The 24829-nt window shown below is 43.4% G+C and overlaps 1 protein-coding gene across 3 annotated transcripts in view; it reads right to left on the reverse strand.

The window, feature by feature from the left end:
- tacc1 (transforming, acidic coiled-coil containing protein 1) overlaps nucleotides 1-24829 on the reverse strand; it is an 85674-nt gene that overhangs the window by 59966 nt on the left and 879 nt on the right. The gene's annotated exons all lie outside the window — the stretch shown is intronic.

Raw genomic sequence — 24829 nt, forward strand, 5'->3', positions numbered from 1 at the left:
AAAAAGAGATGATTCCACTCACCAGGACACGAGGAAAGTTGCTGTCTTATAACCACCAACCTATCTCTATTGCTTGTGGGACAGAGGGCAGGGGAAATTACTGTTGCCCTTTCAGTGTAAACCACTTTTTAAACACATGATGAAAAATGGACAAACCTTTCCAATACTTCAGGAATCATTCCCAATCTAACTTTGGAAATCAAAATACTGCAGAGACTGGAAATCTGAAATAAAAACAGAAAGTGCTGGAAATACTCAACAGGTCTGGCAGCATCTGTGTGCCTTTGCCCCATGACCTCCGAGTCAGTTAATTTCTCTGGCCCTCAGTCCTATCACACACCTTCCCTTTTGTTCTCTTCCCCCCCACCCGCCACTTCTGCTTTACTGGCTTAAAACCTTTTCAATTTCTAACCTTTGCCAGTTCTGATGAAAGGTCACAGATCTTAAGCGTTCACTCTGCTTCTCTCTCTCCATAAATGCTGCCATACCTGCTGAGTATTTCCAGCATTTTCTGTTTTTATTTCTAACTTTGGAAAGACTCTTGCCAAGAAGAGAATCCAGACTGACTGAAGGGTGTGTGTGTGATTATGTATAACTAAACGGTGACTCTGCCTCCCTAAACAACCAGACCAGCATCTTGCTCAGCCTCTTCTGTATAATCAATTGCAAAACATCAGTGACCAAACTCAGGGAGGAGGTTGTTGGTTTGCCTGCTCTCTCAGCAACAGTATGGTGTGCATCACAAGCAGACATAGCAGAGAAAAGAAATAAAACTGTAAGACACAATCACCACCACTGAAAAGGCAGCCCAAGCCAGAAGGTATAGTCTACTCCTGATAATTCTGTTGTTTTGGCGTTCATGTTTCTTCTGAATTAGCCAATAATCTGAGTTAATGTCAAAAACACGAGACTATCACATTTGCAAAACTAAATTCTCAGAAAATTTGACTGAGAAATGAAGAGACAGCTGGATCTTAAATAGATGATAGTCATCAGCTCCACATACTCAGGACTAGCACAACTGCTGAGGATTGGAGTTTAGACGTGCAGGGGCAAGATTTACAGGATGAATTTCAAAGTTATGGTTGTCAAGAGAGTAGACTGAATTTGTCACAGTCTTTAGGAAAGTGAATGTTTTACACAACTCCATGGGATTGAGAGAATTTTGATACTAACTTGATTTTGTGTCAGAGGTCACGGAATGTTAATGCTGGTGAAGATGCTTGACACAGAGCCACAGTGTAGTATGAGCAAGTTAGGATCAGCTGCTTTCTTCTTAGTTGGTGTTAGGCCCTCATGTTTCTGCTGGGACTTGCCATTAAGGAGGGTTACGTACAATTTATGGGATATATTGCATTTGAAATATTTTGCTGGCAACTGTGTGAGTTCAAGACCCATTTCCCCTTCAAAAGAGGACAACATACAGCTGCAAATTCCCACTGAAGTATATACAGTTCCTGCAATATTTGAGTGGAAAAGAATTAGCCCTTTTCAACTCAAAGCAACCAAGCAAATGCATGTGAATTCTCACTACAAAAGAAGAGGAAATGTCAGATTTTTCTCAATAGGACATAGGAACGGGGCCAGGAATAGATGCTCGGTGGTCAGACCGGGATGAAGGGAGCAAGATCTCATGGACAAGATGAACGTGCAGAAAGCACGAGGGCAGATAGGAAAGGAAATGGGGAAAGATGTGGGTTCAGGGCCGGGGCAGAGGGGAGACTGCTGGAGAATTTGGCTTGGTGGGCAAATGGAAGTGGGAATACAGCAGAAGCAGATGAATAGATGCTCTCAATTTTAAATTCAAAGAAGCCAATGAGCTCTTTGCACTTATTGAGGTGAGACTGACGGAGGCAGGAGAGAAGGGTTTAAGGAAGCGGTTTGTAGTGGGTTATCTTTGCTCTTGAAGATCCTCTGTACTCACAGGTACTGAGGTCAATTCCATCAGCTCCTCCCCCTTCCTTCAGGATCAGCTAGCACAGTTGTGACAAGGGATCCAAGTGGCACCTTCCTAATCTGTATGATTAATTGAATAACTTATGTCACCTTCCTGAGCTGACTCAATTTAATATTCTGTAAAAATGAGTAGTACTATCTGAATACAAGGGAACCATCAGTTAGTTTGTTTGACATTGCGATCATTTGTATTTGTACGTACTGGTGAAAGTACAAAGATACCTTCTTTAAGTACCACATAGATTCATGAAATATGGTATAAAGTTATCTTGGATCAAGTTAGATGGCATAGATTACTTACTTATTTCTAATTGTCATTTATAAAAGATAAGAAATGCTGGAAATACTCAGCAGGTCTGGCAGCATTTGTGGAGAGAGAAGCAGAGTTAACATTTCAAGTCAGTGACCCTTCATCAGAACTGGCAAATGTTAGAAATGTTAAAACCTATTACATTTCTAAATATTTGCCAGTTCCAGCATCTGCAGTGTTTTCCTTTCATTTATAAAAGATGGTTGACTGAGGCAGATGGGAGGGTGCACTCTCCAAGGAACCAACCTGGTTCAGACAACTGAGGGCGAATGACAAGTGGAAAGTCCAAACGCAACAAGATTCTTTGAAGATCCACGTGAGATGTCAAGACTACGAGGGTGCTGGATAAGTAAGTAATCTCTGAATTTATTTATTGGACTCTTACTTGTTGTATGACTGAATTGTAGTCATGGTTTGAGCTACTTTCTTAACTTCTCCCACTGTGAGCTGAAGGGTGTGGACAAATGCTACCCTAGCTGGGGCAGAACACATTTAACCTGCCCTTTGTGCTTTTACCATTAGTAGAAGTGTACATGGGAGTGGCTTCTATGTGTTAAAGCCATGGAATGACTTATGTGACCGCTGTTGTCAAACTGACAGATGTGTTGCTGTGTAATGCATACTTTTTGACTGTATGTGACCTTATTAATCTCTAAAGACAGGAGATTGTGTGCACACACTGTTGAGGATCTGTTATTGAGCTTATACTTGGTTGTATTCGAGCGAGTTGCTTTCATGATTCCAGAGGCCAGCTCTGAAAAGCCATGCTTATTTGACCCCTTGACCTGTGCGTGCAGTATCTAAGAATAATATGTACCAAGAAAGTTGAATGAACTGCCATTCCAACAGCTGTCCCCACTGCAGTTACATCTACTGCCACTAGTGGGACTGAAAAAGACTATACCTGTCAATAGATAATCCAATCATCCACATTCTTTTAACTCTTAAGTAGTCATTTGCCTCACAACTAATAGTTTACATCAGTCCAACACCGTGCCAGACTCCTGTTATTGGATTTAAAATGCCATGTGTTGGAAATCCCTCCCTCATCTATCCAGTTCAACACATCTTCTGGCCATTTGACAGGCCTACTCAGCAGCTTTCTCCTTCCAACCATCAAATTAATACATGGGAATTCGATTGCCAGTCACTTAATTCTTCCAGTGATTTAATTGGTGTGTGGGAACTCTAGGTATACTTACTCATTGGATTATGACAGCCCACTCTCACCATCTTCCCAATTCCTCACCATGCTCCTTCCTATTCCTCCATTTTAGGGCAAGTCTTACTAAAGAAAAGAAAATCATATTGGGAATGACTCAATAAAAAATAGCCTCAGAATCCTGGGCAGAGTAGAAATTGAATAATTCAGATCACTGTCCAGATCTAACTGAATGGAATATTCTGCAAAAGTGATAATGATTAGCTCCCAATTTGACTGCCATGTGAACTGCAGTAGGATGTAAAGTGAGTCAAACTGTTCAGTGAGTCCAAGCGTGGAGAAATTTATACTATTTAATGTAATTGAAATGCCATTTATTCAGCATAACTATTGCTTTGACTAAATCTCAAGGTCTTTAGACATCCCAATATGTGTGTTATTGTCTGCAGTGGGTAGACAATGGGCTTTGAAAACATTGAAAATACTTGGGAGGAACAACTCCAAGCATTGGTATGTTAGTTGTGCAGATTATTTATTCAGTTTGCACGTTTGTGAGGTTCCCTTGTTTTTCCTGCATTCTATCCCAGTGAACAGAATGCAGCTGAAGGGGGGTGATTTTGCATTGGAATTTTGAGAGAGAGAGAGAGAGAGAGAGAGAGAGAGTGGGCTTGATTTTTCAATCTGGAGATGGGAACCCGAGGCCTGGATCATTTCCAGGTCCCGACCCTGCGCCACATTCGCGTGGCTGACATGATGCTATCTTCAAATGAAAACCACCTAATTGGGCTGGAAGCCAGCTCAGTGCGCAATTCATTGCACCAAGTGCTGCCAGGAGGCAGGAACTGACTGCTCAGTATAATCCTCAAAGGCAGACTGCAGTCATGACTGGGCTAATCGCTGCCTTGCAAAATAGGACATCAAGTGGTCAGTAGCCTCATGGTGCAGAGAAGTGGCCAAACAGCCAACAAGAAAAAAAGGTAGCACACACACACTGACACAATAACCCTTTTTGCCAAAACATTTTCTTCACCATTAACGTGACTTGATGGCTTTTGGCATTGCACCTGACTGCTGTGCACCAGACTGTTGGGGTTTGCTGATGTGCAATTTCAAACTCACCTTCTGGCTGTTCCCAGCCCATTAACAAGTTCCTCAAGGAGCTTAGTGGGCAAATGGGTTCCTGACCCTCACTTTATAGTGGCATGTCCCGGAGGCATCGAGACTATCCTGGAGCACGATTTTCAAAGCCTGCCCACACCCATCCCACCTCCACAGGTGATTGAAAATCCCAGCCAGAGAGTCCAGGCTCCCAGATTAAATTTTGAGAGCTATGTTTAAACTCTCTTCCAGATTTCTTTTCTAAACAGATGCCATTTATTCTCGAAGCTACAAAGTGGAAGAGTGTGCGTCTGCATGTCCTTTGCTACAGAGAAGCAGCAGTGAATAAAAGAGACGTTCAGCTCCTGCTATCAGAGGATTCTGTGACACAATCACATTCACCCACTGGATCCAGTTTGGAGCTTTCCTCATAGCTTTGGTAGATGAAAGAATTTTCGTTTTGTAAACAAATCCTTTGAACCCATGAAAGCATCACCAAGCAGACTGGAGTACTGGCCAGCAGTCAGATAAGACACATTGTCAGTGACCTAGTTTCATCATCTCTACACAAGCCACTTTTCAAGATATTTACTGTGAAATGTGAATTTAGCAGGGTGATCCGATGCATTTGGAGTGGATTGAAGCCATGACAAGCTCTTTAGTTCCACATGTAGAATAAGCCTGTGTAAATACTGCGATCTCCAGTGCCTTGGTACCAAGAGAGACATAAAGAACATAAGAATTGGAGAAGTAGGCCATTCAGACCTTGGAGCCTGCTCCACCATTCAAAAAGCTCATGGGTGATCTTGTACATCAGCGACACATTCATACACTATCTTCAATACCCTTGATTCCCATCATATCGAAAAACCTATCGGTCTCTTTCTTGAATATACTCAAGAGAAAGCATCCACAGCTCTCTGCGGCAAAGAAGTCCAAAGGTTCACAACCCTTTGAGTGGAAAGTTATCTCAGGCCATTACATTCTTAGCTTGTTTTTGTTGTTAGCCATGGCTCAATGGGCAGCTCTCTCACCTCCGATTCACGAGGTTGTGGATTCAAGTCCAATCCAGAGACCCAAGCACAAAATCTTGGCTGACCCTCCAGTGCAGTGCTGAAGCAGTTCTGCACTGTTGGAGGTGCCGAGGGCCCATCCGTGGCACTATTCTTTCCTGGTGTCCTGGCCAATATTTATCACTCAATAAATCATCACCAAAACAGATTATCCGGTTATTTACCTTGTTGCTGCTTGTGGGACCTTGCCTTATGCAAATTGGCTGTTGCGTTTCCGACATTACAACAGTGAAAACACTTCAAAAGTAAGTTCATTGGCTGTAAAGCACTTTGGGATGTCCTGAGGTTGTGAAAAGTGGAATGTAAATGCAAGTTTGTAGTAAATGTAAAATGGAACCAGAGAAGGAAGCTCTCCGAGAATAACAGCAATAGAACTGAAGTTCAAATTGCCAGGATATTCTTTGCCTTCTGCAGTTTAATTATCTGTAACATTAGCATGGGTTTTATATTATGGCACCACGAGTTGAACGGAGATGAAACAGCTGTTATTTTTCAGTATTTTAAATGGAAATAGTACTGCCTTTGTCTTTCACTGACAGCAGGAATTTACCAGCAAGAAGAAGAAAATAACCACAAATAAGATTGAGTTTGCTGGACATCAGCAGCCTGCTGGCTATGGTCTGAATTCATAAATGAGGAAGAGATTTGTTTTGAGCAAGAGTAAGAGAGAGATGGCTGGCCAATGAACAGTCGTCAGAATTCTGACCAAAGGTCACTGACCTGCAAGTTCAACTCTGTTCCTCTCTCTGCAGATGCTGCCAGACCTGCTGAGTGTTGGCAGCATTTTCTGTTTGAAAAACTTCAAATCGGAGTATGTTAAAAGGATTTAACATTCGCGATGAGGTGGGGTGGTTGGGGAGGGCGGGGAGTCATCGACAAAGAGTTTGCAAACCAGGAGGATTTCCAAGTGTTTGCTGGATGACTGGGATGGGGTCTTTTTTTTAATATATATTTCACACAATGTTCTTGCTCTAGATGAGGCTTAGTTGCGACTGCTGTTGATTCATTGTGAACTTGTTTAAACCGTCTCATACAAAGCATGGCAGGAAAAGTTTGAGTTCACTGGAAATGACTATGTTGGCTTTCCAAATGTTCTGCCCTCCCTTTCCTGAAGACACTGTCACCTTGCGAGCTCAGACAATGAGAATTCGCTGGCAGTTTAACCCCCGGCAGCAAAAACAAGTCTTAATCCTGCCCTTACGGATGCACTTTTCAGCAAGTGACTGGCACTCGCGAGCAGGAACCCTGGTTGATATTTTGCTGCCTTGGCTCAACTAGTGGCAGTGTAAGGCAGAGTGTGAGAGTTTAGACCCAGCCTTAGTAACTCAACTGGACCATCCACTTGTTCCTCCCAGAGGCTTCAACACTGAAACCAACAGCTGAGCCTATTTCTATGCAGAGAATGGAGAAAAACACTCAGCACCATCAGGGGAGAGAGAAACCGAGTTAATGTTTCAGGTCTGTGACCTTTTGCCAACTGTTACTGCATCGTTGAATGCTGCCAGTGAGGCAGGAGCAAATGGAAGCTGCAAAGTCTGATGAAAGGTCACAGACCTGAAACATCAACTCTGCTCCTCTCACCACAGATGATGCTTGACGTGCAGATTGTTGGCAGCACTTTCTGCTTTTTATTTCAAATTTCCACAGTATTTTGCTTCTATTGATATGCAGCTCTCCACCCTGTGCACTTTCTGCTGCTGCTGTAGATACCTTCATCAGATTGCATGACTGGGCTTCCTCGCTACATACAAGCTATCCCTGTGTATCCAGAATGCATCCTGCTCAAACTTGGAAGGCTTTCACACTCTGGGGTCTAATATTGGCTTTTGGTGTCCAAACGGAAGCTTGCGCTGATTGGCTGCTTATTCCCATGGCGTAGGCACCTCCCCACCCACTGTGACTTTGAGGCTCCAGCCTCACTTCGAGTCCGCAGGGGAACTGCAAGGCACCAATCAGGCCAGTCTGAGGGGGTGAGCTAGATTCTGCACAGACAATTCATCATCCCTATTGCCAGAGATGTGCTATCTGTTCAACGCTGGGGATCACGATCACCAACAGAGAGGTAGCCCTAACCCAACAGCAGCCCAGATTATATTTTATGGGTCCTTGAGGCACACACTGCTGCTCCTCTGAGATCCACAAAAATAATTTGAGACTTCACTTTGATTTGGCCTCTTCGTTTCCATCACCTGTGGAACAAGTCGAAACTAGCATGGAGCTCTAAAAACAAACATCCCTTTATATTTCCAGTTAACGTGTGTGTGTGTGTGTGTGTGTGTGTGTGCGCGCGCATGCAAAAGGTAAAAAGGGAACTTTAATATTTCAATCTGTGTGTTTATGTACTGTACCGGTCCCAACAGCTCCTACCTAAAATGGCAATTGGGGTCCTATTTGCATCACAGGTCCCTGATTTCCATATTAAAAAGGGACCTATTGCCTGAAACAACAGGCGCTTTGGACACCCTGAGTTAGGCCCCTTTCAAAATGGTGCCAGATGCATTGCTAGTTTTAAACAGGCCAGGAAGGTTACTGCCCCATTCTGAGGCTGCAAACATTGCAAAGGCAGTCAAAAATCAAGCTGAGTGTCCCCTCAAGTATACCACTTTGGATACCCAGAAGTAGAGGCAACCTTTTTAAAATGGCGGTGGCCTCATCACTTACATTAACAGGGCAGGAAGGCAACTCGCATTGAGGCCATTAGCACACTTTGGAAATTCAGGCACACCATTTCCTGACCACCACATGTTAGCTGAAGTTGCAAGATGACCCTTAGGGCCGGATTGTGGAAGGTTGGTGGGGTCAGGACCGGGTGTAGATGGTGATTCAAACATCATGGTCCCGGAAGGCATCTCTGCATCCCGACACCTCCGGGACAGACTCTAGTTTTTCAAGTGAGGGAAGGGGGGTGTGGGGGGTGGGGGAGGTGCAATGTGGGAGGAGGAAACAGGAAGTCCACTCGCCTTCAATTAATGGCCCATTAAGCTCTCAGAGGAGCTTTTAGAAAGGCTGGGGAGGTCGAGACTGCAATTTTCAAATGGGATTCCAGTGAATCTGAACAGTTTGGTGCACGTTGGTGAGTGAAGGGAAACTTTTTTTTGAGTTTGAAAATGATGGGGCTCTCGAGGACCTTGCACCGGATAGTTTGCATTTCCCTGGTTTTGGATGGTTGACCACCATCTTATTGTTTTATGCTGTTGGCCCTCTAAGAAGCTGTCTGCTCTCTTTGGCAAAGCACGGCAGGCCCCATCGTGGCTGCTGTCTGCCTTTGCTGCTCATGCTTTGCGGGCAGCTCCCGCCTTCTGGAGATGTTTGGTGCCACTGACTGGGTGCCGAGCTCGCCCCCTGCCATTTCAAAACACTTCAGGTCATAAATTCAGGTACGCCAGCTGTTCGTCTGAACAAAGCACCGATAATACTGAAAGGATAGAGGGTAACAGTCTGCTGCAAAGAGAGAAAGCTCTGTTTGGGGTGGTAATCAGATCAGATCAGAAAACTCCATCAAAGCTTTGGAGTCATTTATTATCTCCCCTTATCAATGCACATTAACTTGGAATATTTTCATGACGTATTCTTTATGTGAAACAATGCTACTTACTGATGAGCTTCGCTGTTCATTTTTTGCTGTTTCATTAATATCATCTGTAACCACCCCATTGTATGCTAAGATTTAGTGTACATTTGTAATGGGGAGAGATATTTACAACATGCTCACTCCTATTTTCCTCTGGGCTTTTTTTGCTGGCCATAAACAACCACATAACCCCAGTTTTCCAACACACAGTCGGAACACATTGTTTTAACAATAGAAGATGAGAAATGAACCCCACAGCCAGGAGGGGACGGGGAGGGGTGGGGGGGGAAACAAGAGCCCCGCAGCCAGGAGGGGACGGGGGAGGGGCTAGGGCCCCGCAGCCAGGAGGGGACGGGGGAGGGGCTAGGGCCCTCAAAAAGGTGGAGGTAAAAGATCCTATGGCACTATTTCAAGATTTCCCTGTTGTCCTGGGCACTATTTTGCCCTCAATCAACACAACTACAACAGATTATCTGGTCATTATTATATTTCTGTTGTGGGAGCCTGCTGTGCACAGATTGGCTGCCGTGTTTCCTATATTACAACCTCACTGGTTGGAAAGTGCTTTGAGATGTCCTGAGGTTGTGATAGCTTTTTAAAATTCATTTATGGGATGTGGGCATCGCTAGCCAGGCCAGCATTTATTGCCCATCCCTAATTGCCCTGGAGAAGGTGGTGGCGGTGAGCTGCCTTCTGGAACCGCTGCAGTCCATGTGGTGTAAGTACACCCACAGTGCTGTTAGGAAGGGAGTTCCAGGATTTTGACCCAGCGACAGTGAAGGAACGGCGATATAGTTCCAAGTCAGGATGGTGTGTGACTTGGAGGGGAACTTGCAGCTGGTGATGTTCCCATGCATTTGCTGCCCTTGTCCTTCTAGTTGGTTGAGGTCGCGGGTTTGGAGGGTGCTGTCTAAGGAGCCTTGGTGCGTTGCTGCAATGCAGCTTGTAGATGGTACACACTGCTGCTACTGTGCGTTGGTGGTGGAGGGAGTGAATGTTTGTAGATGGGGTGCCAATCAAGCGGGCTGCTTTTTCCTGGATGGCGTCGAGCTTCTTGAGTGCTGTTGGAGCTGCACCCATCCAGGCAAGTGGAGAGTATTCCATCACACTCCTGACTTGTGCCTTGTAGATGGTGGACAGGCTTTGGGGAGACAGGAGGGGAGATACTCGCTGTGGAATTCCCAGCCACAGCATTTATGTGGGTGGTCCAGTTCAGTTTCTAGTCAATGATGACCCCCCAGGACGTTGATAGTTGTGGATTCAGTGATGGTAATGCCATTAAATGTCAAGGGGAGATGGTCAGATTCTCTCTTGTTTGAGATGGTCATTGCCTGGCACTTGTGTGGCACGAACATTACTTGCCACTTATCAGCCCAAGCCTGGATATTGTCCAGGTCTTGCTGCATATGGATACAGGCTGCTTCAGTATCTGAGGAGTTGCAAATGGTGCAGTCAGCAGTGAAGATCCCCACTTCTGACCTTATGATTGAAGGAAGGTCATTGATGAAGCAGCTGAAGATGGTTGGGCCCAGGACACGACCCTGAGGAACTCCTGCAGTGATGTCCTGGAGCTCAGATGATTGACCTCCAACAACCACAACCATCTTCCTTTGTGCTCGGTATGACTCCAGCCAGCGGAGAGTTTTCCCCCTGATTCCCATTGACCTCAGTTTTGCTCGGGCTCCTTGATGTTATTCTCGGTCAAATGCTGCCTTGATGTCAAGGGCAGTCACTCTCACCTCACCTCTTGAGTTCAGCTCTTTTGTCTATGTTTGAACCAAGGCTGTAATGAGGTCAGGAACTGAGTGGCCCTGGCGGAACCCAAACTGAGCGTCACTGAGCAGGTTATTGTTAAGTAAGTGCCGCTTGATGGCACTGTTGATGACACCTTCCGTCACTTTACTGATGATTGAGAGTAGGCTGATGGGGCGGTAATTGGCCGGGTTGGACTTGTCCTGCTTTTTGTGTACAGGACATACCTGGGCAATTTTCCAATTTGCCTGGTAGATGCCAGTGTTGTAGCTGTACTGGAACAGCTTGGCTAGGGGCGAGGCTATCTAAATGAAAGGTGCTATATAAATGAAAGTATTTCTTTATGCCTCAAGCATTGAGCTGCATATTCGAAAAAGATGTATGAATACAACAAACATGGGCTGGCATGAGAAAATGCATGATCACGAAACCAACTCCATTGTTGTAAAAAGGTAAACGGTCTACTCCTGTCCTTCAGCGAAAGGAACTTGCTGAGCCTTCCTAGTTGGTCCAGTTCATGCAATGCCTACTCAAGTGGCCTTGCAAGCCACTCAGTCGTACAACATTCACGAAGGCAGCCCATGACCACAGCCTCGGCGCAATAAATGCAGCCCCACCTCACCCCAAGAACAAATTAAACCCTCAAAATTCTGCACCCTTTTCCAATGAAGCTTGAAGACGTTCTCCACCCTCCAGGAGACAGGCAGCTGTACAAATTAATCACCTGAAGTGTCAGATGTCAGATACTTGATTTAAATACCTGGTCAAGTACTTCTGTTTTTATGGTAATACACCTAATTATTAAATGAGCTAACCAACAGTATTAACAGCAAGTCAATTAAAAGGGATAATCTTTTCCCCTGGTGAAGGTTGGCTTGAGTTACTATTCTCTTGTTTAACAACGGTATGATCATTATTAATCACTGCCAGCAACCGTATGCAATGTGCTGCACTCTCTGCACCCCTTCAGTTTGCCATGACAAGAAGCACATTCAATAGGTAAAACCAGTTCCGAGACTCCTGTTTTAATCCTACATTTGGGCAGGCTAATAGACTCTGAGCATCATATTCTCACACAGGAGACAGCAACAAATCATAACAGCAGCCACCAAGTCCCAGCAAAAGAATTGGATCATTATTATGGAGCAAAGGTTTCTCCCAGATCCAACTGCCAGGCAAAAGGGTTTTAAACACAGTCCCTGCAGAGCAGACATAAATTAGCCTTGCTACTCAATTCTTCATCATACTGCTCATTCTGGACAAATGTGACTTGAAGGGTCACATAATTGACAATAAAATAAAGAACACAGACAATACATCTTGCCCCTTGCTAAAGCTATGAAACCACAGAGAGGTAGAAAATAATAATACTGCAATCAAGTGCAATACATTTGTTGAAGTACAATCGGAAAATCTTTTTAATCATTCCACTCCTTTTGTTCCCAGCTCGCTCGCTCTCCTGGTTTATTCGTTTTCTGCCAGTGCTGCAGCAGAAACCTGTGAGAAACCTCAGCTCAAAGCAGTTTTACTCACTAAAGGCCAAAGCTGCTAATGTAGGTGTTACTACAGCCAGAATTTACTTCCAAATTATTCTTTTTTTTATAAAAGTACAGCTCCCTTCATCTTATTTTCTGAATTTGTCTGACACTGCCTGCACCCCCTCGTCACAACCCCCCACCACCCTCCCGTGCCTCCTCTCTCCCACATCACCCACCCTCTGTACCCCCCTCTCTCCCTGCACCCCCCCCCCCTGCCCTCCCCAACCCCCTCTCTCCCTGTTCCCCACACACCTTGTGCCGTCTGGCAGCCTGCACCATGCTAAAAATTCCCAAGAGAAAGGGAAGCTGCTCTCTGAGCAGCCTTAGTGCCACTCTGAATCAACGCTCCTGCCAATGGATCCCCACCTCCCTATGGGAATCACCCGGCTTCTACTCAGCAACACGACTGGGTGGCAGATTCACATCGCCTTTAAACAGATAAAGCTCACCCAGCCATGAGCACCACCTCCCTCCACCTCCTCAGTCAACCATACTCCACATGCCCGCCAGTGGTGGCTAAACTGAGCAAATGCACAGGATGATTGATTGCTGTGGGCATCAGACAAATCAGAATTGACTCAAAGAACTCATTAATTCTAGTGAACAGTTACGTGAGAGTGTTTTACAAGTATATTCACTGATGTGAGGTGATTCAGATCCAAAAGATGACAATGGTTACAGCTTTGAATTCTGCACTAACTGTAAAGGAAGAAAACAGATATCATGATAAAGGAGTTCTTGGATTTCAGGAATATTAGTGAACAAATATTAAAATGTTACAACTACTTTCAAGGCAGCAGGCTATAAAACTACCATCTGATCAGGGAAGTGTTTATCTATATTTTTTCACCAGTAAATCATAAAATTTGAAGTTCAGGATCATTTTCAGCATTTTAATAATCAAAAGATAAGGAAATAGATGAGGCTGACTCCAGAAATTCTAACTGAATTTTTTGTGGATTAATGCACCTTGAATTATAGATTTTAGAACTTACAGCTTTGCCTGCTAATGTTCATTAATGCCTTGTATTCATTTCCCCCCCCCTCTATTTCCTTGACCTACTTGTTCCTGACGCACAGGTTTTCTCTCCGTGGTTTGACAAGTCACTGTTACTTATTGCTGTAAACCAGTGTGACGTTTGACAAGCTGAGACTGTGTTCAGTGTGTGATAGTGTCGTGGGACATGGTGCACGATCATTGTGTTGATTTGCAGTTTAACATGCTGTTCCTAATAAATCTCATTCAGTCATTGATACATATAAAAATAGGTGCTGAACACCTATCACACCAGGCCTGACACACAGTGCTGGATTTGATTTATGTGGGCAAGCTCTGAAATGTGAGGTGGGGACTTTCCAAATTCTAAGGTTCAGTGTGGGCCCAACAACGATTAATTGGAAAAGAATTTGAGGAAGCAATGTGTTAGACAGCTGGTTCTCCACCCAGTGCTCGTGTCCTGTGAGGAATGAAACCCTTATAATATTGGCTCTAACATTACAAACAATTGTGCAGTGACTTTTTTTTTTAAAAGGTAGCACATTAAAACTTTCTAGAAACACCCTAAGTCACATGGTTAACCACAATCCTTAACATGATGATAAAACATTGGCACTGGGCAAATTTTATTTCAGTCAATGATCAAGAGACAATCATTTGCTTCTAAAATCGAAGAAAGTTTGCACCCTATATTATATCGCATGTAACACAACACAGCTCTTAAATCTTCTGCTGAACTCCCCTCACATCCTTTAGCATCAGGATACTGCCCCGAAGATCACAGCAGCTGGAAAGCATGAAACTCAAATGCAAAAGTTGGTCAGGAACTTGGTTCCTGCCTCATGAATACACAGATCTAGCTCCAACAACCACCCCAAGGGAGCTTTTTTTTTTAAAAAAGGAAAACACAAATGTCCTCGGCCCAACCATCTTCAGCTGCTTCATCAATGACCTTCCCCCAGCAAGGTCAGAAGTGGGGATGTTCACTGATGATTGCACAATGTTCAGCACCATCAGACTCCTCAGATACTGAAGCAGTCAGTGTAGAAATGCAGCAAGACCTGGACAATATCCAGGCTTGGGCTGAAAAGTGGCAAGTAACATTTGCAGCATACAAGTGCCAGGCAATGATCATCTCAAACAAGAGAGAGAATCTAACTATCTCCCCTTGATATTCAATGGCATTATCATCACTGAATCCCCCACTATCAACATCCTGGGGGGTTACCATTGACCAGAAACTGAACTGGACCAGTCACATAAATGCTGTGGCTACAAGAGCAGGTCAGAGGCTGGGAATCCTGCAGCAGGTAACTCATGTCCTGTCTCCCCAAAGCCTGTCCACCATCTACAATGCACAAGTCAGGAGTGTGATGGAATACTCTCCACTTGCCTGGATGGGTGCAGCGCCAACAACACTCAAGAAGCTCGACACCATCCAGCACAAAGCAGCCCGCTTGATTGGCACCCCATTCACCACCTTCAACATTCACTCCCTCCACCATAGACCACAGTTGTAGCAGTGTGTACCATCTACAAGATGCACTGCAACAACGCACCAAGGCTCTTCAACTGCACCTTCCAAACCCGTGACCTCTACCAACTAGAAGGACAAGGGCAGCAGATGCATGGGAAGACCACCACCTGCAAGTTCCCCTCCAAGCCATACACCATCCTGACTTAGAACTATATCGCCATTACTTCACTGTCTCTGGGTCAAAATCCTGGAACTCCCTTCCTAATAGCACTGTGGGTGTACCTACCTCATATGGACTGCAGTGGTTTAAGGCAGTGGCTCACCACCACTTTCTCAAGGGCATTTAGGGATGGGAAATAAATGCTGGCCTAGCCAGCGACACCCACATCCCATGAATGAATAAAAAAAAGCAAAGAATTAAGTTTCACCCTGGTATTTTGTTGCTCAATTTTGCAGATGTCTATGTAGAGTAGGAATATAAACTGAAGTGAGAGGATAATACATTTCTTTTTTGTGAAAAAAGGTCATCAACTTCACCTAATCCAAGAAACGTACAGCACAAAGGAGGTTATTTGGCCGATCATGCCTGTGCTAGCCCTTTGAAGGAATACTCGTGCTTCGTCCCACGTCCCTGTTTTTTTACTGTAACCCTGTAAGCTCCACATTCTCAAGTAGCTTCCACCACCTTTTCAGGAACAGCATTCCAGACCCCGACAACTGAGAGAAAACATTTCTCCTCATCTCCTCTCTAGATCTTTTGAATCTCTGGCCTCTGGTTATTGACCCACTGGCCAGAGAGAATAGTTTCTCTCTATCCACTCCGTCAAAAGCTCACATTATCTGAAAACCTCTATTTGGTCACCTCTTAACCTTCTCTGTTCCAAGGAAAACAATCCTAACTTTTCCAACCTTTCCTCAGAACTGAATTCCCTCATCCCTGGGAACATCCTGGTAAACCTCCTCTGCACCCTTTCATCTTTACATCTTTCCTGAAGTGTGCTGCCCGAAAATGTCCACAAGACTCCAGCTGAGGCCGTACCAGTGTTTCAAAAAGTTCTAGCATAATCTCTCTGTTTTTATATTCTATTCCTCTATTTATAAACCCAAGTAATCCACATACTTTTTACCAGTATCAATTTACACTGCCGTCATTAAGGATTTGTGTATATGGACATCAAGGTCTTTTAGTGCATCTACACTTGTCAAAATTGGGCCACTTACATGGAAAGAATTTCTTCACAAGGCCATGATACAGGGACGTGACTCACACTGAAATGCATCACTTTGTAACCAACACTCCATGTCAACAGGATACAAAGGACACGACATTTCTGCCACCTCCACAAAAACGAATGACCACACATAATGTTTTATGAAGATTCTGTCCCTTCACATTGGTTACACTGCACCAGAATAAACATTTTGGAGTTCGTTGAGCATTGATGTGCTTCAGCTATTTTTATCCATATTTTCAACATGGTGTATTGCAAGAAAATTACAGCATTGTGTTGTGGTTTACAGTCTCCCACCCAGCTGACCTTTTGTCACAATCCCAGTGAAATGCTGCATCCTGTATAATACCTTTGTTTGCAGCACATTAACCACTTCACTGCAATCGCAAGGGTTTGTGAGATTATATTAGACTTCAAAAAAACTCATTGCTTCATTTCCTATCTGTTCCTTTTTGTCTGCTGAGGGAGCTAGTTCCTTGGAGGTCACAGTTTAGTACAAATGGGCACTCATCATTTTTAAATCTAAACAGTGATTACCAGGAGGCTTCAGAGGCTGTGATCCTGATGTTAATCCTGGTCCTGATTCTAATCCATTTCTAATTCCAATCATAATCTTAATCCTGATCCTGATATTTCCAGTGATTCTGGGAACTCCGGCTGATTTTTGCTTTTCCTTCCCTGCCCCAGATAAAGTTAGCTAACTCATGATCGCCCAGCAAATGAACCTAGGAATGTTCTGATGTGTCATGACTCAGCTTTAACCAACTAGAAACATCTGCAAATCCCAAAAGATATTTCAAATTACAAGCAAAATATTTCACATCAAAAAGCACAGTCAGATCAAAACAAAAAGCTCCCCAAAGGTCTGTTATTAATAGTTTAACTCCAGAGCACATTTTTTAAAAAAAAGGAGACTTCTTGTTAATAATATGTCGATAAACTACTTGTAATTAGGAAGGATTGCGTTTTGAATTTTAATTGGCTCCATTCTTCTCTCATCCGTGCGCCTGCACCCCAATCAGCAGTGTTGTCAGGGTAGTGTTATAGTGAGTTCCCAGGAGCTGGCACAGGATTCAAAAAAATGCCACCTCTGCTGTTCCCAGCCATCCCTCCCTCTCTCCTCTCGACAACATGGAGCAGACTGCAATGAAAGGCCTTTTCACTGGAGGCTGAATCTGCTCCATTGACCCCACCAAAAAGGTTTCATTTTGTCAGTTGTGAGCTCCTGTTTGAATAATTAAATCTTCCATTTACTATTCTGTCACTACGTATTCCAATATCGTCAAAAGGAACGGTTATCTCTGCAAAGAGGGAGGGCGAGGCAGTCCCAGTTCCTGTAATAGTCAGGAGCACATTATCCAAAAACTCTTCCTGCACCACCTTCATCGCCCAATGGCATTCTTAAGGTTTTCACTCTCGTTATCATTTTTTGCCCTCAATTTATATTCAATTTAGATCATGAATAGTGTGTCTGCTCCTCCTGTTACAAAAAAATACATTTGGAAGAGGTGACACAACCCCTTTAATTACAATGATCAGTCAGTCAACAGTCTAAAATAGGCACTGGAGCTGCAGAGACTAACAAATGGATCAGAAACAGCTGGCTAAGCATTCATCAAAACAGGAAGAAACATGGGGGAAATGAGTGTACTCAAATACAGATGTCTCGGGAGCAGAGGATGTATCTGGAATATCTCATGTTTGAATCCTTTACAATGGGGTCACTCTTTAAATTAAGGGGTCGCCCATTTAAGACACAGACGAGGAGAAATTATTTATCTTGGAGGGTCATGAGTCTTTTTGGGGTGTCTACAACGAGGGGTCTCAGAATAAGGGGTGAGCCATTTTGGACTGAGCCGAGGAGAAATTTCTTCACTGAAATAGCTGTGTATCTTTGGAATTCTGTACTGCAGAGAACTGCGGATGCTCATTTGTTGAGTATATTCAAGTCAGGGGTTGACGTAAGACAATGAAGGGATATGGGCAGAAAGGTGTAGCTGAGGTAGAAATTCAGCTATAATCTGATTTGAATGGCGGAGCAGACTCAGGGGGATGAATGGCCTATTCCTGCTTCTGTTAACTTACTTTTTTTTTGTTGAGGTAGTTGAATGGGTGTGAATAGCACCCTGATACATGGTCATTCTTCAGGTAGTGAGTGTTGGCGTTGCAAAACCGGAAAGCATCATGTTGACATAAACTGTGGGCTGAATTTGTAGCCCCCGATGGGGGTGAGCATGGAGGCGGGTGGCTGTGTAGATTTGCACTGCAGGCCAGGTGCCAGTTTGGTGGCTGCATCCTGCCCCTGGGATATTTTCCTGAGGTTCGGTGGAGAAGTGGGGTGCGGTGGCAGGGCTCCCGTCCCACATGCGGCAGGTAGACAACTGAGCCAGTTGAAGGCCTATTGTCAGAGGCCGACTGGAATTTTTCAGCCTCCTGAGGTGTCAGGGAACAGCCCAGCTGTGTGGAGTGGGCCTTCTGACGACAGCACAGAGAGCCAATACTTCAGGCAGGCTTAGAGGCCTTCCCATTTTTGTTGATTTTGATGGGATGACAATCATTCACAACGCACATCTGTCAATAGTTCTCAAGGTTCTCAACATGGCATGTTGCTGCACCGCACATTGCACCTTTCCAGCACAGACACAATGAGTCGAATGGCCTCATTCTGTGCTGCAACATTCTTGTGTGTTAGAAAGCAGGCTCGGGTCTGTTATCTCCACTCAGCTATCATTGCTTCAGGCTGCATCCTGAAAAGGAGACCAAATGAAGGCCAGTTGTTATCTCTGGAGGTAGGGAGAGGCAGTCCAAACGCAAATTAACTTCCATGCAGCAGCATTACCAGTGATTATCTGCCTGCTCCCTCAACCTAGGTATTATGCATCACACAGGGGGAGGTGATTGTTCTTTTCTGAATTTTTTTTTCCAGTGTTGTTGTTTTCTTCATAAAAACCTCTCCGTTTTACTTTTTCTCCCCCTCCTTCCTCTCTTGAAGGAAATATGAAAAATTATGCATTTTTTAATATCAGTTTTAAGGTAATTAAAAAGAAACTCTGGATTGCTGAAAGAACAAGATTTGGTGAAAATTATCCCTTGGGTGCAATTCCACAGGGACCGGGACAGTTAACTAGTTGAGAAATAAATATTAGCCAGGGCAACATGGAGAACTGCGCTGTTCTTCATGGCTTAAGATCTTTTCCATCCTTTTGAGAGGGCCCAGGGACCTCAATGTAACATCTCGATCAAAAGATGGCACTCTTACAGTACCATGTTGAAATGCCAACTTAAATCATGAACCCAGAACCTTCTGACCCAAGAGGCATGTACATGTACAACCAGTGCAGGAACCAGCTTCAGACAGTAAAGTGATGTGTGGCTCACAGATCTGAGTTATACTGTGTCACTCTTTGCCCAGAGACAACAGAGTGCTGTTCATTCATGCTTTTATGTGTGTGCAGAATGCCACTTGCTGGTAGCTGAATCGCCAGCTAAATTTTTCATGTCTGGAGACAGCATACAGAACAGTTGCTATATTTTTGCCAACATTAAAAATTCAGTGGTCAAGCAATGGGATATACTCTTCCCTTCTCAAAGGAATGCAGATAAATAAAACACCAGTGGGGCACAGGCAGGAGGTGTGGGGAAATGTCTTGTGGGATGGGGGAAGGATGGTATCACACCCCTGGCTAAAGTGACAACAACTGGCCTTCATTTGGTCTCCTTTTCAGGATGCAGCCTGAAGCAATGATAGCTGAGTGGAGATAACAGACCCGAGCCTGCTTTCTAACACACAAGAATGTTGCAGCACAGAATGAGGCCATTCGACTCATTGTATCTGTGCTGGAAAGGTGCAATGTGCGGTGCAGCAACATGCCATGTTGAGAACCTTGAGAACTATTGACAGATGTGCGTTGTGAATGATTGTCATCCCATCAAAATCAACAAAAATGGGAAAAAGGTAGAGGGGGGTGGAAAACAGTGTAACTGCAGCTTGTGGTCACAATCTCGAAGCAAGATGTTGGTCAGGGAGGGGAAAGGCAGGTCTGGGAGCAAGCATCTCCATGAGCTCAAACATGTACCTGCATCTCACCTCTCCACTATCTCATCTGTTCAAATTCAGAGTGTGGAGCATCCATTCCTGGTCTCAAGCATAGTTCCAGATTATAGAACAAGGCTGTTGGTAGCTGGATTGGAATTGTGTCCTATCTAGAGCATCCTTGGGATGCAATGGATCTGAATTTAGGGTTTGGATTGTATTTAGTACAGCATCAGCAGGCAAAACCTGAGCATTTTAATGCCAATGCAGGTAATCAAGCCCAGATCCACCAGCCATCCTTTAGATCATAAAACTTCTCAGTATCAAACTCAAAACCAAGAAGTCACCATTGGCTGGTGTCTCTCAAAACACGTGCAAACAGCTCACAAAGAAATGATTCCTTTCAAAATAAGAACATAAGAAATAAGAGATAGAGCAGACCATTCAGCATCAAGTCTGCTCTACTATTCAATAAGATCATGGCTGATCTTTACCTCAACTCCACCTTCCCGCACTATCCCTATATCCCTCCATTCCCTTAGTGTCCAAAAATCTATCAGTCTCTGTCTTGAATATACTCAGTGACTGAGTATCCATAGCTCTCTGGGATAGAGAATTCCAAAGATTCACAACATTTTGAGTGAAGAAATCTCTCCTTATCTCAGTCCGAAATAGCTGGCCCCTTATTCTAAGTCTATGGCCCCTAGTTCTAGACTTCTGAGCCAGGGGAAATTCCCACCCAGCTGTTAATGGTATATCAGTTGTGTTCAATTATTTGTCGGTGGAGGGCATTAATCGGAATTTTTAGTTTAACACATATAAAGAGATACTTATTGAAATTACGGGTGTGGTTGAGTTAGAAGAAGGTGTATGCTTGTAATGCTTTAATCAGTAAATAAAACACAAGACTGAGTAAAGATGGACTCCGGCACCAGTATTTATTAACTGGCTCTCCAGAAGAGAACACTAACATCTACTGTCAGTCAAGTACCTTAAAAATTTTGTATATTTCAATGAGAACACCTCTCATTCTTCTAAATTCTAGGGAATATAGGCCGAGTTTACACAATCTCTCCTCATAGCACAATCCCCTCTACCCAGGAATCAGTTTAGTCAACATTTGTTGCACCCCCTCTAAGGTAAGGATATCCTTCCTTCAGGTAATACCACCAAAACACCAGTACTCCAGGTGTGGTCATGCCAAGGCCCTATACAATTGCAATTAGACTTAGTTACTCTTGCACTCCAATGCCTTTCTAATAAAGACTAACATAGCATTGCCTTCCTATTCACTTGCTGTAGATGGATGTAAACTTTCTATGATATGTACAAGGACACCCAGGTTCCTTTGAATACCAACATTTTCCAGCCTATCACCATTAAAAAATATTCTGCTTTTCTATTTTTCCTACTCAAGTGGATAATTGCACACTTCTGCACATTATATTCCATCTCCCCTATTCTTGATCACTGTCTTCATATGTTTATATTTCTTTGCAGACTCTTTGCACCCTCCTCACAGTTTACTTGCTCATCTGACTTTGTATCAGCACACTTCGATAATGACACTCAGTCCCCCTCATCCAAGTCATTGATATAGATTGTAAATAGCTGAGGACCAAGCATTTATCCTTACAGTATCCCACTAGTTACACCCTACTATCCAGAAAATGACTCATTTATGTCCATTCTGTGTTTTCTATCCATGAAACAATATTATAAGAACATAAGAACTAGGAGCAGGAGTAGGCAATTCAGCCCCTCGAGCCTGCCCCGCCATTCAATACGATCATGGCTGATCTCATTTCGGCCTCAACTCCACTTTCCTGCCTGTTCTCCATAACCCTTTAACTCATTACTAATTAAAAATCTGTCTACCTCCTCTTTAAATTTACTCAATATCGCGGCATCCACTACACTCTGAGGTAGTGAATTCCACAGACTCCCGACCCTTTGAGAGAAGTAATTTCTCTTCATCTCTGTTTTAAATCTGCGACCCCTTATCCTAAAACTATGATCTCTCGTTCTAGATTGCCCCACAAGAGGAAACATCCTCTCTACGTCTACTTTGTCAATCCCCTTAATCATATTATATACCTCAATTAGATCTCCTCTCATTCTTCTAAACTCCAGAGAGTAAAAACCTAACCAGCTCAATCTCTCTTCATAAAACAAACCCCTCATTTCTGGAATCAATCGAGTGAATCTCCTCTGAACTGCCTCCAATGCAACTACATCCTTTCTCAAGTAAGTGGACCAATACTGTATGCAATACTCCAGGTGCAGTCTCACTAATGCCTTGTACAGTTGCAGCAACACTTCCCTACTTTTATACTCTATCCCTTTAGCAATAAATGTCAAAATTCCATTTGCCTTCCTTATCACCTGCTGCACCTGCATACTAGTTTTCTGCGATTCATGCACGAGGACACCCAGATTCCTCTGCACCAAAGCACTCTGAAGTTTCTCTCCATTTAGATAATAATTTGCCTTTCTATTTTTCAGACGAAAATGGATAACCTCACAATTAACCACATTAAAATCCATCTGCCAAATTTTGGCCCATTCACCTATCTATCCATATCCATTTGTAAATTTCTTATTTCTTTATTGCAATTTACTATCCCACCTATTTTAGTATCGTTTGCAAATTTGGCTAAAGTACCTTCTATCCCTGCATCCAAGTCATTAATATAGATTGTAAATAGTTGGGGCCCGAGGACCGAACCCTGCAGCACCCCACTAGTTACATCTTGCCAACCAGAAAAGGACCCATTTATCCCGACTGTCTGTTTTCTGTTGGTTAGCCAATCCTCTATCCAAGCTAATAAATTGCCCCTAACCCCAGGTGATCTTACCTTGTGTATTAACCTTTTGCACGGCACCTTATCAAATGCCTTCTGGAAGTCCAGATAAACTACATCTACAGGATCCCCTTTATCCACTTTGCTTGTTACAGCTTCGAAGAACTCTAGTAAATGAGTCAAACACGATTTACCCTTCATAAAACCATGCTGACTCTGATGGATTGCGTTTTGACTTTCTAAATGTCCTGTTATTACTTCCTTAATAATGGATTCTAACAATTTCCCAACGACCGATGTTAAACTAACTGGTCTACAGTTTCCTACTCTCTGCCTCCCCCCCTTTTTGAATAATGGTGTTATATTAGCAGTTTTCCAATCCACTGGAACTTTTCCCGCCTCCAGGGAATTTTGGATTATAACCAATGGATCCACTATCTCCGCTGCCTCTTCCTTTAAGACCCTAGGATGTAGGCCATCAGGCCCTGGGGACTTGTCTACCTTCAATCCCAATAGTTTGCTCAGTACTTTTTCCTTTGTGATGATAATTGTTCTAAGTTCCTCCCTTTCCATAACCTCTGCATTACCTGTTATTATTGGGATGGTACTCGTGTCCTCCACCATGAAAACTGAGGCAAAATACTGATTTAGTGTCTCTGCCATTTCTGTGTTCCCCACTATTAAACTCCTCAGTCACATCCTCCAAGGGACCAACATTCACTTTAGCTACTCTCTTCCCTTTTATATACTTATAGAAGCTTTTGCTATCCGTTTTTATATTTTGCGTTAGTTTTCTTTCATAATTTACCTTTGCTCTTTTTATTACATTTTTTAGTAAGCCTTTGTTGATCTTTAAAAGTTTCCCAATCTTCCAGCCTGCCACTGGCCTTTGCAATATGATATGCCTTAGTTTTTGTCTTTATGTTTATCCTGAACTTCCTTGCTGAGCCATGGATGTTTTTCCCCCCGTCTCACAACCTTTCTTATTCTCTGGAATATATTTTAGCTGGGAGGAATTGAATATCTCCTTAAACATCTGCCACTGATGATCAACTGTCCTACGTTTTAGTCTTCCTGCCCAGTCCACTAGGGCCAAATCTGTCCTCATGCCTATATAATTACTTTTGTTGAACTCCAGGACGCTCGTGTGGGACTCCAGCTTCTCACCCTCAAACTGAATTTGAAATTCTAGCATGCTATGATCACTTTTCCTGAAAGAATCGTTAACGAGATCATTTATATATGACCCCAATCCTTATCTTTGTGTAATAACCTCTTATGGGACACCTTAACACATGCTTTTTGAAAATCTAAATACAATGCATCCACTGGTTGGATATATAAACATATAAATATTTAAACATGACTTGAATATTTAAAATAAGGTGTCATTACTCGATTGAAGACACATACTATGCAGCAACCAGAAGCAACAGTAATATTTGGTTCATACAAATGTGATAAGGAAAAGCATAACATCCTGGTTCCTGCATTTACATCATCACAATCAAATACTGAACCTTTTCCAGAATATGATACTCTGCATTAATCCTGAATATTCCTGTAAATTTCCAAATCAGCCAGTGATGACCCCCAGCAAATTATAGTAGATTAGAACAGAATAACAAGTGATAAAAGGTTTTTTTTGTCAGAGAGGGCTTCTCCACTGAAAAATAACTAAAGCTCAGAACTGAAAGGGAGGTGATGATTTTTGCTGTATACCAACTGAGAGGAATTGCAACACAGGGTGTACTATTGAAATATCCACGTTGGGATTCAGCACGTTACTCAGCACTGACCTCAAAACGGTTAAACCACATGCAGGC

Source organism: Heterodontus francisci, chromosome 47 (assembly GCF_036365525.1).
Source record: "Heterodontus francisci isolate sHetFra1 chromosome 47, sHetFra1.hap1, whole genome shotgun sequence".
Lineage (NCBI taxonomy): Eukaryota > Metazoa > Chordata > Chondrichthyes > Heterodontiformes > Heterodontidae > Heterodontus > Heterodontus francisci.